The following is an 11,452-nucleotide window of genomic DNA, read 5'->3' on the forward strand; positions in this document are numbered from 1 at the left end:
CTCAAAGGACTTTTTACCTTTATAATTTTTTCTAACACCAAAGGATCTGAGGAAGATGACATTGTTGGGAGAGAAGTGTCCTCCCTTTGTATGTTTTCCTGGAAGGCTGCTAATGCAATAATATTACAGATTGTTCTTTAGGGTAGTCAAGAGCTAAAATGTATTCTGGTGGGAAAACCATAATGAAAACTGTATTAAATAAGAAAAGTCTTATTTGAACACTGAGCAAGGAATTGTGGAAATTTTGTTCTAGTTCAAATTAGGTAATGAACATGTGCAAATCCCTCTAATTCATCTCCTCCTTAAAGTGATAAATTATTTTAAAGTTCCTATTTAGTTTTAAAATACAAGTATTCTGTGATTCTTAGTTATACAAATAAATAGACATAAATATATATTGTAACAATTTGGGAGATATTGCTCCTAGACCAGTCGCTGTTAATTGAGATGCTTCATGTAACAAAATTTATTTTACTATCCCAGGGATAAATTTAGCTCCTTAGCCGTCACACAGTGGGTCTCCTTGATGAAGGTATGGCAGGATTATTTTCTCATAGGCTGCTGCTAGAAACTGCACTGACCTCTTGTGCGAGTTCAAACAAGCAAAAGGTTTTATGGGGAACAATCCCTACCAGACTGTATGGGAGAAAGTCAACCCACTGAATTAAAGTCTGAAATATGTGGACATCCTTCCCGGGAGAACAGCACAGTGGGTATCTGTACTAGCTCAAATGATGTCCACTTAGAATTCATGTTGACCTAGAACCTCAGGATGTGACCTTTGGAAATAGTCCTTGTAGATATAATTAGTTATCAGTCACATCCCAAAGAGGGGTGTCAGAGACTAACCCCACCAGTGGTTTTTTTGTATATTTGTTTATGTAGGACAACAGAAAATTTAATAAAAACAAGACATTGGTTGTGCTCAGTCCTGGTCCCCCCTTTTATATTCAACGGGACTTACTGGAGGGGGCGCTCTATCCTAGACTGGTTTTCTTGTGAGGCCATGTGAAGACAGAGACTCTGGGGAAGAAGCCACATGAAAATAGAGCAAAGAAACAAGCTAAGGAACCCCTCGGTCCCCCCAAAGCTGGAGAGGCTAGGGAGGATTTTTCCCTGGAGCTTTCCCAGGGAGGTTGGGTTTGTTGGCACCTTGATTTCAGACTTCTGGCCTCCAGAACTGTGAGAAAATAAATTTCTATTTTAAGCCATGTAGTTTGTGATACTTTATTACAGAAGCCCTGGGAAACTAATACAGTATCTTGAATGCTTTTGTATCTTGAGCTACTGGCTTTGTGCCTGGCTAATAGGAGAGAATCAGTGAATTACTATTTTGTTTTTATTGTTGGGTTTTTTCTTTCTTTTTTTTTTTTGAGACAGAGTTTCACTTTGTCGCCCTCAGTAGAGTGCTCTGACGTCACAGCTCACAGCAACCTCAAACTCTTGGGTTTAAGCAATTCTCTTGCCTCAGCCTCCCCGATAGCTGGAACTATAGACGCCCAGCTGTTTTTTTTAGGGATAGGGTCTCACTCTGGCTCAAGTTGGTCTCGAACCTGCCATCCATCTGCCTCAGCCTCCCAGAGTGCTAGGATTATAGGCATGAGCCCCCGCGCCCAGCCTGTGAATTATTGTCAATTAACAAAGTCAAAGCAATTTGTCTAACCTGTGCCTCTTTAGAGGACAGTTCAAGCCATTCACATTAATGGAGAATACTGATAAGTCTGGTAAAATTTTGGGTATCGAGTTTTTCGAAAGTCCAGTGGACAGTTTTAATCTTTTCACCACTACGGAAGTTGGAGTTTGATCAAAAGTTTCTGAGTGAGTTTACTTTTGTGATAGAGGATTGGGCTGGTCATTATGGAGCAGAGGTCTGAGAATATCCTGAGGAGCTGGTTTGGTTATGGCAGAATTCTTCAACATATGAATTGTGGTATATGTACACCACGGAATATTATGCAGCCTTAAAGAAAGATGGAGACTTTACCTCTTTCATGTTTACATGGATGGAGCTGGAACATAGCCTTCTTAGTAAAATATCTCAAGAATGGAAGAAAAAGTATCCAATGTACTCAGCCCTACTATGAAACTAATTTATGGCTTTCATATGAAAGCTATAACCTAGTTATAACCTAAGAATATGGGGAAAGGGCAGAGGGAGGGGAGGGACGGGGGAGGATGGGCAGAGGGAGGGTGATTGGTGGGATTACACTTATGGTGCATCATACAAGGGTACATGTGAAACTTAGTAAATGCAGAATATAAATGTCTCAACACAATAACTAAGAAAATGCCAGGAAGGCTATGTTAACCAGTGTGATGAAAATGTGTCAAACGGTCTATAAAACCAGTGTATGGTGCCCCCATGATTGCACACAGCTATGATTTAATAAGAAAAGAAAAAAAAAAAAGTCAAAGCACATGAAAGAGAGGGGAGAGGAAGGAAGGTAAATTTTAGGAGGAAAAAAATGTAGATTCATCAGCCTTGGGGATAAGTAACAAAGGTTTATGCTTCCTACCTTAGTCTTTCCTAGAAGTGTAAGTGTTTTCTGTGGCAAAGGAAGAAAGTTCTTAAGCAAAGAGTTTAGATAAGTAAAGACTTGAATGGTACAGTGTTAATACCACGTTCTATCCAAGACAGTGGGTCGCCCATAACAGGTTCTATAATAAGTACTTGTTCGATTAAATGACTAGAGAATACCACAGATTCCTAGTGTTCTTCATCACCACTCCAAAGGACAAAAATCATCCAGCATTTCATTTTAGCACTGACTGGTGAATGGCTGTAGGAGTAGTAATGAGGTCTAAAGTCAGTGGAATTAGGACAGTGAAGGAGTTGGAAGCAAAAACATTAAAATTTATGAAAGATAAGAAAAAAAGGGTGAGAGGTTTTTCTGTTTTTGTTTTGGTTCATTTTGTGAATCTTGAAAAAGCAGATTTTGATCAACATGAAAGAGCAAAGGGAGCTCTGCCCTGCTCTAAGATGCACTGCACTGAGCTGCCTTCGATCGGGTCAGTCTGTTGTCCGAGAATGTCTGGATGATTCAGTGGCCCTTTTCAGATCTCAGAGGGCATGGAGGAGTTGAAAGGATGTCTTCAGGGAGACAGGAGTCAATAGGCTTTTTTCCACGCCATCGAGGTGCAGGATGTCAAAACCATCATCGCTTGCTTTCAGCAGCCCCCGTGTGTTGGTTCATGTCAGTGACAGATATTATGGAATGCATTTGATTGGTACAAAGATGTTCCTCAACTTTGTCTACAAGAATTGACGTTTGAAAGTTATTTATGAGGCAAGATTGGCCTCCATTATCTCAAGAGGAAAAAACTTATTGGCATCAAGAAAATTTCTAAATTAAAAGAGTATGAAAACGGGGAAAGCAATTGTTTCCTGAAGTGATTTTTTCATGTGCTTGACACCGCAGCTTCCTTCTCCTCAAAAGCAACTACTTTGTATTTTCCATTTCAGTGCGAATTAGGAAAAAAAAAATTATTTGTCTAAGGATTTTAATTGTCAGTCAAGTACTGAAAGTTCAGTAGTAGGCCCTTGAAAGGTACTCTGTCAAGGAGGAGGCAAATGGTAATGATCTGGTAATGATCTCAGAATTGCCTCACTGAAAATGTTCCATGAAGTTTCCAAAAGGTACTAACCAAAGGCGGCCGTGAGCAGCTTCTAGGAGGGAGCTTCAGCGGGTTACTTAGCTGGGCAGATTTTGAGAAACTTGTGTGAATACTCCGTGATCCTTTTTTTTCCTACCTACCTCCTTACATGCATATTTTCAGAAACAAACACAATTATTCTTGGAAAACATACTTTTTCTTCTTATTTTTTGTACTTCCTGATGTACTGGAAATTATGATTTTTTTTTTCACCTGAGCTTACCTTGAAATATTTGGCATTCAAGGTTCCACTCCTCCAAACTTCATTACCAGAAAGGTGCTTTATTCCATTCGGTGAAAATTAAGATTTACCTTGTTTGAGGAAATTAAAGAACTATATGTAAATATTAATACCCTGTACAGAATAAGCTCTCAAGAAATGGGAGTAGTAGTTATAATTACGCTGTCCTAAAAGACTTGAGTCATAGAAGTTTAATGCTGTCTTTAAATAGTCTTCAGTTTTCATTTGTGTGTAATTGCATGCTTCTCTTCTGAGTTGGACGCAATCAACTTACACCAAATTTTCCAAAATTTCTGTTGTTTTATATACAACCTTCGTGATGTTTCCCATATCTTCAGACATAACTGTCCTATTATTAAATATTTTTCTTTATATGCAGTAATAGACTAACTTCTTTCTACTTAAATGTGTTTAAAAGACATTGTACCTCCCTACTTCAAATAGAAACCACTGCCATTTGCCATAAATAACAAAATAACTATAAGCAAAAGCTCATAAATTCCACCAGGATACTATTGTCTACCAAGGATCAATATGGCACGCTTTACCTTACAAGCACAAACAATGTAACCGAATCCCATCAATCCAAGGGTGGGGGCAATAAACCTTAAAGCTTGCTCTCTCTGTTAGAAAGGGAGAATTGCAAATGTTAGAGTGGTGTCAGCAACTCCATGGAAATTCTTTCCTAGACTTAAAGGAATTTAAAAGCATTTTCACACCTTTCTCATTATGTGATTTAATATTTGCTAGTGCCTGGTCTGTGCCACCTAAAATGATGGTATCGTGAAGTGCTCTCTATTTGGGAAAAAACTCTTATTATACCCAAATCAGGAAGACTTTGTTTGTAGGATTCCTTTTTTTTTTTTAAGATGTGAAAGCCGACCATTAATTCCTGTTTCTGGGACGGAGGGAGAGGGGTGGGGCCTTGGTGTGTGTCACACTTCATGGGGGCAAGACATGATTGCAAGAGGGACTTTACCTAACAATTACAATCAGTGTAACCTGGCTTATTGTACCCTCAATGAATCCCCAACAATAAAAAAAAAAAAAAGAATATTCTTAGGTAGGGAGATTGCTTAAGATTTTGTTTATCCTGTAAGGCTTTCACTAAAATCAGAATTGTGTCAGCCTGTCCAGTGCTTTAGTTTGGCAATTCAAGTTTGAAATAAAGGACACATGACATAAATTAATGGAGTAAAATTAATGTTGTTGTAATATTAAATAAAGCTAATGCCTTTTGCACCTGGAGGGCCATGCAGATGGCAGGCATACCTAATTATGCATCCTGCTGCCTTAAAATGTACTGATAAAAATCTCTCAACTGAGTATAAAATATGTTCATTCCCTGGCTCCAGAAAAGTTTGAGTAAGGCAAGACGATAAACAAAAAACAAAGCTAAACGTATTTATTTTTTAAGGTGAACAAAAAAAATCTATCAGTTAAATGAAGTGATTAAATATAAGGCCTGATTTTTAAGGTTACTGTTACAGTTGGCTTTATGCTTTCTGTGACTATTTTAAAATAAATGTCTGCTAATCCCATTAGCAAAAGGATTATTCTCAAAACAGCAAGGAAGGACTTAAATGTAAGTTTACATTTTTACTCACTGCACATGACTTAAAAAGATTTTACTTGTAGAATCCTAAAAAAGAAATTAATTTGATTCCTGTAGGTATAATGTGGATGGGTTAATCATTGCTGAGATATTTATAAACATGTTCAGTTCTTTTAAGAAACAGCTTCTCTAGAAAATACTTTGCTATAATTATTACAGATAATGTTTTGCTACAGATATTTCAGAAATGTGAGTGAGCTACTACCATTTCTCCTCATATATGCATATGAATCCCCTTGAACTTTATTTTGTTGCAGTTGGTATGTGTGCAATTAAAAACACAAATTTTTACTTTTAGTTTTAAAGTCATTTTCAAAATCATTCCTATATTATTTGTTATACATACTTGTTCTAATCTTATAATCTGATAAAATATTTGTTACCTATATTTTAAAAATAAAGGACAAGTAAAATATGACTTCTTTCCAGACACAGTTTTCATCAAAAAAGGCAATCTGGTGTCAGATATTTATAATAAAGAATGCTGGCTTATTGGTAAGAATAAGTAATTTTTAAGACTAACAAACATATAATTTCTTCATCTTTTACAATTTAATCTAGGGTTAATAAATAAATTATATGTATAAAACATGTTTAATAGGTATTGCCATTTGGATAACTATTTGGGAATTATTTCTACATCATTCATATTTATTTATAGGTTCTTGGTTATTATTCCTTCTATTCAGTAGTTGATTATATATTAAAGCTTTTTCTTTCTGTACATTATAAGTATTCATGTAAAAAAAATTATCAATGTCTTATCCCTCACTCTGTCTGCCTTGCCCTCCATTTAATGTGAATCATGGCAAATAAACATATAACACAGAAGGAATTCTAGATTTTTCTGAAATGTAGTGGGAAAGTCTTAAACATTTAGATTTCAAGGGCCTGAGTTCATAACTTGGCGTGGCTCCTGGCGGGGAAACTTCTCTTAGCCTCTGCACCATTTGTCTGTGAAATGAGAAATTTCAAATACTTCTCAAAACACTATTAATATCTAGTGACATGAAGAGCCTGCCCATCAGAGCAATGTTGTTAATGTTACAAAAGTCAGGTAACTTCTGAGCTGTGATGATCCTTCTGGTGGAACGGTGGGGGTCATCTACAGTAGGATGTGATATCACTTCTATTAATTTATATCCCAAAATAAACACATGAAATGCTTTCTTATTTTCTCATTCTAGAGATTTCCTTGTAATATCTGCTGGAAAGGAAGCCAAAACAAATCAAAAATGATTCCAGAAGAATTGAGAAACACAAGATTTTGCTGGTGAAGTGAATGTGCCACTCCTTAATACTTTAAATAAGGAGATATTTTAGATGGGCGTTATTTAAACCTAATGAGAGATTTTATCATCAGTCAAAACGCTAGCACTTGTGTAACCAAATAATCTAGTATTAAAAGTAATGGGAAATTGCGCAATGTCTATCACTCAAATCCTTCCTCCCCTGGCCTTTGTATTAAATTAATTAGAATAAGTGAATTCCATTTTCTTCCCCCTTTTAGGTAAATCTCTTTTTAAACAGAGAGATAAAGAAGAAATTAGGTTGGTGATGTAAGCAGTCTTCTAGAAAGAGGCTGGTGAGATCATATTCACAAATGCTTCTTCTCTTTCATATTAGTTATTTCTTGAATGGTTGATACTAAATGCATTGGGGAAATGTTAGGTGAGAATTTATGTATCTCTCTAGTGGTCAAATTTAAATTATTTTACTTTAATCAGTCAAAACCAGAAATTTTTTTTTTCTTAAAGTGTCTTCTGGGACCAGGCGTGGTGGCTCACACCTGTCATTGTAGCACTCTGGAAGGCTGAGGCGGGTGGATTGCTTGAGCTCAGGAGTTCGAGATCAACAATCTCCAGCAAGAATAAGACGCCATCTCTGAAAAAAAAAAGCCAGGAGTTGTAGTGGGTGCCTGTAGTCCTAGCTATTCTGGAGGCCGAGGCAAGAGAATCACTTAAGCCCAAGAGTTTGAGGTTCCTATGATGAGCTATGATGCCATGACACTCTACTGAGGGCTACAAAGTGAAACTCTGTCTCAAAAAAAACAATAAAAATGTCTTCTGCCAGCTAATGTCACATTTGACCAGAAAATAGGCCTCATGTATTCATAGTGTCTAAAATTTAGGTTGGGGTTGGAAGGACAGCAGCTTCCTTTGACATATCATAGCATGCTTTTCTTTGAGTGGTACTGTCTGAACTGGGAAGCAGACAACTAATACACATAGGCCCAATAACTGGGTTTGCTCATTGGATGAGGTGAGGTTAGAAGCCAATCTCATTCCCTACTTGCTAGTAAAGTGTTTTATGGATGTTTACAAAAGAAACCATACATTTCAAATATTGGAAGATAGCAAAGAGCCAAGAATCACTTTGAAACATTAAAGAATTAAGATCCAAAAGAATGTGTGTGTATAGCTGTGTGGAAGTGAGCGTTTATGGATAGATGTGCCCCATCCAAGCTATGATAGGAAGTTCTGAAGTGTGAAAATCTTTGCTAAGTTCTCTTTTATGAGACATCAGTATTTTTTTTTTTTTTTTTTTTTTTTGGTATGTGAGATGCTTACTGTGATACTCAGGGAACTTACCAATTTTTCATCTTTCAAATGAAAAAGAAAAGTTACTAGAAAAAAAAACATTGATATAACTTTATATATGTGCATTCTGAATACTGGAGAGATTAGAAACTGAAGTTGCTAAAAAATTGGGATTATGGAAAATGTTCTAAACTTGAAGGGTAAAAATAGGATTTGAGTACAAATCAGATATTTAGTTTCTCTGAATCTGTTTCTTCATGGGATGGTATCTTCCCCCAGGGTTTTGAAAATAAAATATGTAAAGGATATGAAAGTTTTTAAAGGACTATAAAGCTTTGTTCATAGTTATTAAATATTGGCTCAATGACACATTTATAGCCATTTTTATTAAAAGTTATCGGATTGACCAAGATACTGTCTAAACATAGATTCTGTCATTTTCCTGTTATATAGCCCTGAAAATTAAATCTCTCTACTCATACAATATTAATGAATAACATATTTCCCATACTTTCCCAAAAGTCTGAGGTGATATATATATGTATATATATATATATTTTTTTAAATCCAGAATAGATCCATTAAAAAATAGGCCTTTACCCACCAGCATGAAATTCCCATCATTTTCATCATCATTGTTATCTTAGGCACATAATTGTACACCAGATTGCTGCAGTATACTGTCTTGTCCACATTGTAAACTCGGCTACTATGCTGGAAACAGTATTAACATGAGAGTTTTGCTCAGAAATAAGGAAGAAGGGAGTGAAGAAGAAGAAAGTGGTTGAGAGGAAGGAGGAAGATCATTAATCTCATGTCTATTCTGATAAGATTTCTGCCATTTTGTATGAAAGCTAAATGTGGATTTCCTCAGCGTCAGTAGAAAACAAAAAGGCAGGGTGAATTTTATAATTCCTATTTCTGAATAAAAGGCAGAATTCATGAAATCTTACATATTGCGTGCAATTTGAGTTTCATAAATGTTTGCTAAACAATAAATGTGAATTAATGACTCTTAATGAATGATATTGGGACTGACTTGGACAAATAAGGAAAAAGCAACCAAAAATAGTGTAAATGGGGCCAATGCCGCTTTGCGACTTGGGTCTCTTGCACTTCTTCCCAAACTTTTTTATAACTCTTCAGTTTGGGAAAATGGGAATAAGAGCATGGTGGTTAGTTATGGGGAGTTTTCACACACTGAGGAAGAAGGAAAATAATGTATAAGGGCTCCGGTGTAGGAAGGTCAGAAGCAACTACCGCTATTTTCCGTGCTGAGTAATGCTGGCAATATGATTTTAATCTTTGTAGAACTTGAATTCTCCATCAAGTAGAACTGCTCCTCAAGAAGGTCTTTATTATAAAAAGAAAATACGTAATGTATCTATTATTTAATCAACCCCCCTTTAAAAAGTGAGTGCAGCATCTATTGGACAATGAATCTTCCTAGAAATTACTACTTAGGCGTTGTTTATCTCCTTGACTTTTGTGGAATGGCATAAGCTTGAACTTATTGACTTTTACCTTAGTTAATATCAATGATAATGAGCTCAGTCCAGTTTGGCAGTACTATTTAGTATCATGAAGGAGAAGAATATTTCCTCTGTCCCTTATGAACCCTCCAAAGTTCCTCGGGAAGCATCATAGCAGATGGCATGGGATGGAGAAGGGAAGTAAAGCCAAAACTTCCATCTTCCAGGTGAAATTAGTTTTCCGGATTAAGTTATTAAGTCAATTGGCCCAACTCATATGTATTTCTCTCACGTAGATTTGGCTTGAGGTAGAATTGAAATAAAGTGTAAACAAAAATACAACTCTCAAGGCAATGAATTTTATTTCTGAGTCAATAACCAGAGTGCACTTCGGTCTAAGAAGTATTTTTTTTACCCATCCCCTATAGGAATACTTAATGCTTTATAGAAACAGATGGTTGATTAGAAGGTCAGTGGCTAAAAAGGCATCCTTGGTGCTATCTACCCTTACCTCCCCTTCTCTCTTCATCACACTCCTTTCTCCCTGGAGTAAAGGTCAAGGTGTTTATATTCCCGATATTTCATTCACACCCTCACTATAGCAGTTCCTTTGCAATTTCAACGTGGTTTTTGTCCATGTGATTAACCTCACTTTTGTTCAGAACTGCAGAACGATTCCCTGCCTCTCTCAGAGAACTAGATAAGAGCAAAATTACTGGAAATGAAAGTGGAATGGCGTAAGCTTGAATAAAATGTAGAAAGTGGCACTCACGGCATTTCTTCAAGAAGGATGAGGACAGTAACGAGCTCGGTGAAGCTGGGCAGGCAGCCTGTTTCCCGAGGCTGAGCTGAGGGACTGAGGGTGGCGGTGAGGGAGGCGTGCGGGCAGCCCTCTTTTCCAACCCTTTGATTACCAGAAAGGCTGACAGGCCATAGGTCAGTCTTCAAATTTCTCTAATTTCATCTAGAATTGACGTTTGCAACTCCTTCTTGACAAAAGGAAGACGTCTATGGGAATTAAATGATCAGAAAGTTCCAAGAAGTCGGTTTTCCCCCTACCCTGGTCTTCCTTTTTCCGCAGCCGACTACGAAGTCCCTGATGATTACGGCTGTGCTACTCATAGCTTCTGTATCAGTTTTGCCATTTCCTTGATTTTCTTACGGGCTTTTTCCGAATCCCTCATACACAAGCTGTTTAAGATTGAAATCTGTGGCTGGTTTTCATAAAAATTTGATCAGTGGTTAAATCACAAGATATATATATATATGTAACCGGGGTACATATGGGTCAAAATATTTATATTTATTTCATTTTTGAAATCTTAGTTGTTATTCCTATTAAACATTCTTAAAATCCTTTTTACGTCTGTTTTCTCCTAATCTTCCACATTCAAAAAAAGGTTTAAAATTACACGTCCTCCCCTGCTCATTCCTCAACACTCTCCTCACGTTATATACGGTTCGTTTTCTCCCTCTTGTCTCCAAACAGGAATGGCCGTCCCTGCCCACCTGACGGGCGCAGGACCCGAAACTCTGTACTCTTCTTACCTGTCAGGGGGGGAAACACAGAATAGCCCAGTAAGGGATAGAGTCCATCTCTCACTCTGACCACTTTTCTTGCCAAGCCATCCCATTGGGCATGATAGCAAGCAAAAAAAAAAAAAAAAAAAAAAAAGAAAGAAAGAAAGAAAAAAGAAAAGAAAAATAAATCTGCTTGGGCACCTGTGCAGATAAAGAAGGTGAGGCAGGCACACGAGAGCACGTACAGAGTGATCACAGGCATGTGGCAGGATTATATATGCTTGAGATGAAAATATGTGTCTTTTCCATTCTCTATCACACTCTCTCTCTCTCTCTCTCTCTCTCTGAACCAAAGGGTCATGTCTCCTCTTCCTAGCCCACACTGAAACTTAAGCAAAGTCTCAAAGTG

This window comes from Nycticebus coucang, chromosome 2 (genome assembly GCF_027406575.1).
Source record: "Nycticebus coucang isolate mNycCou1 chromosome 2, mNycCou1.pri, whole genome shotgun sequence".
NCBI classification, from domain to species: domain Eukaryota; kingdom Metazoa; phylum Chordata; class Mammalia; order Primates; family Lorisidae; genus Nycticebus; species Nycticebus coucang.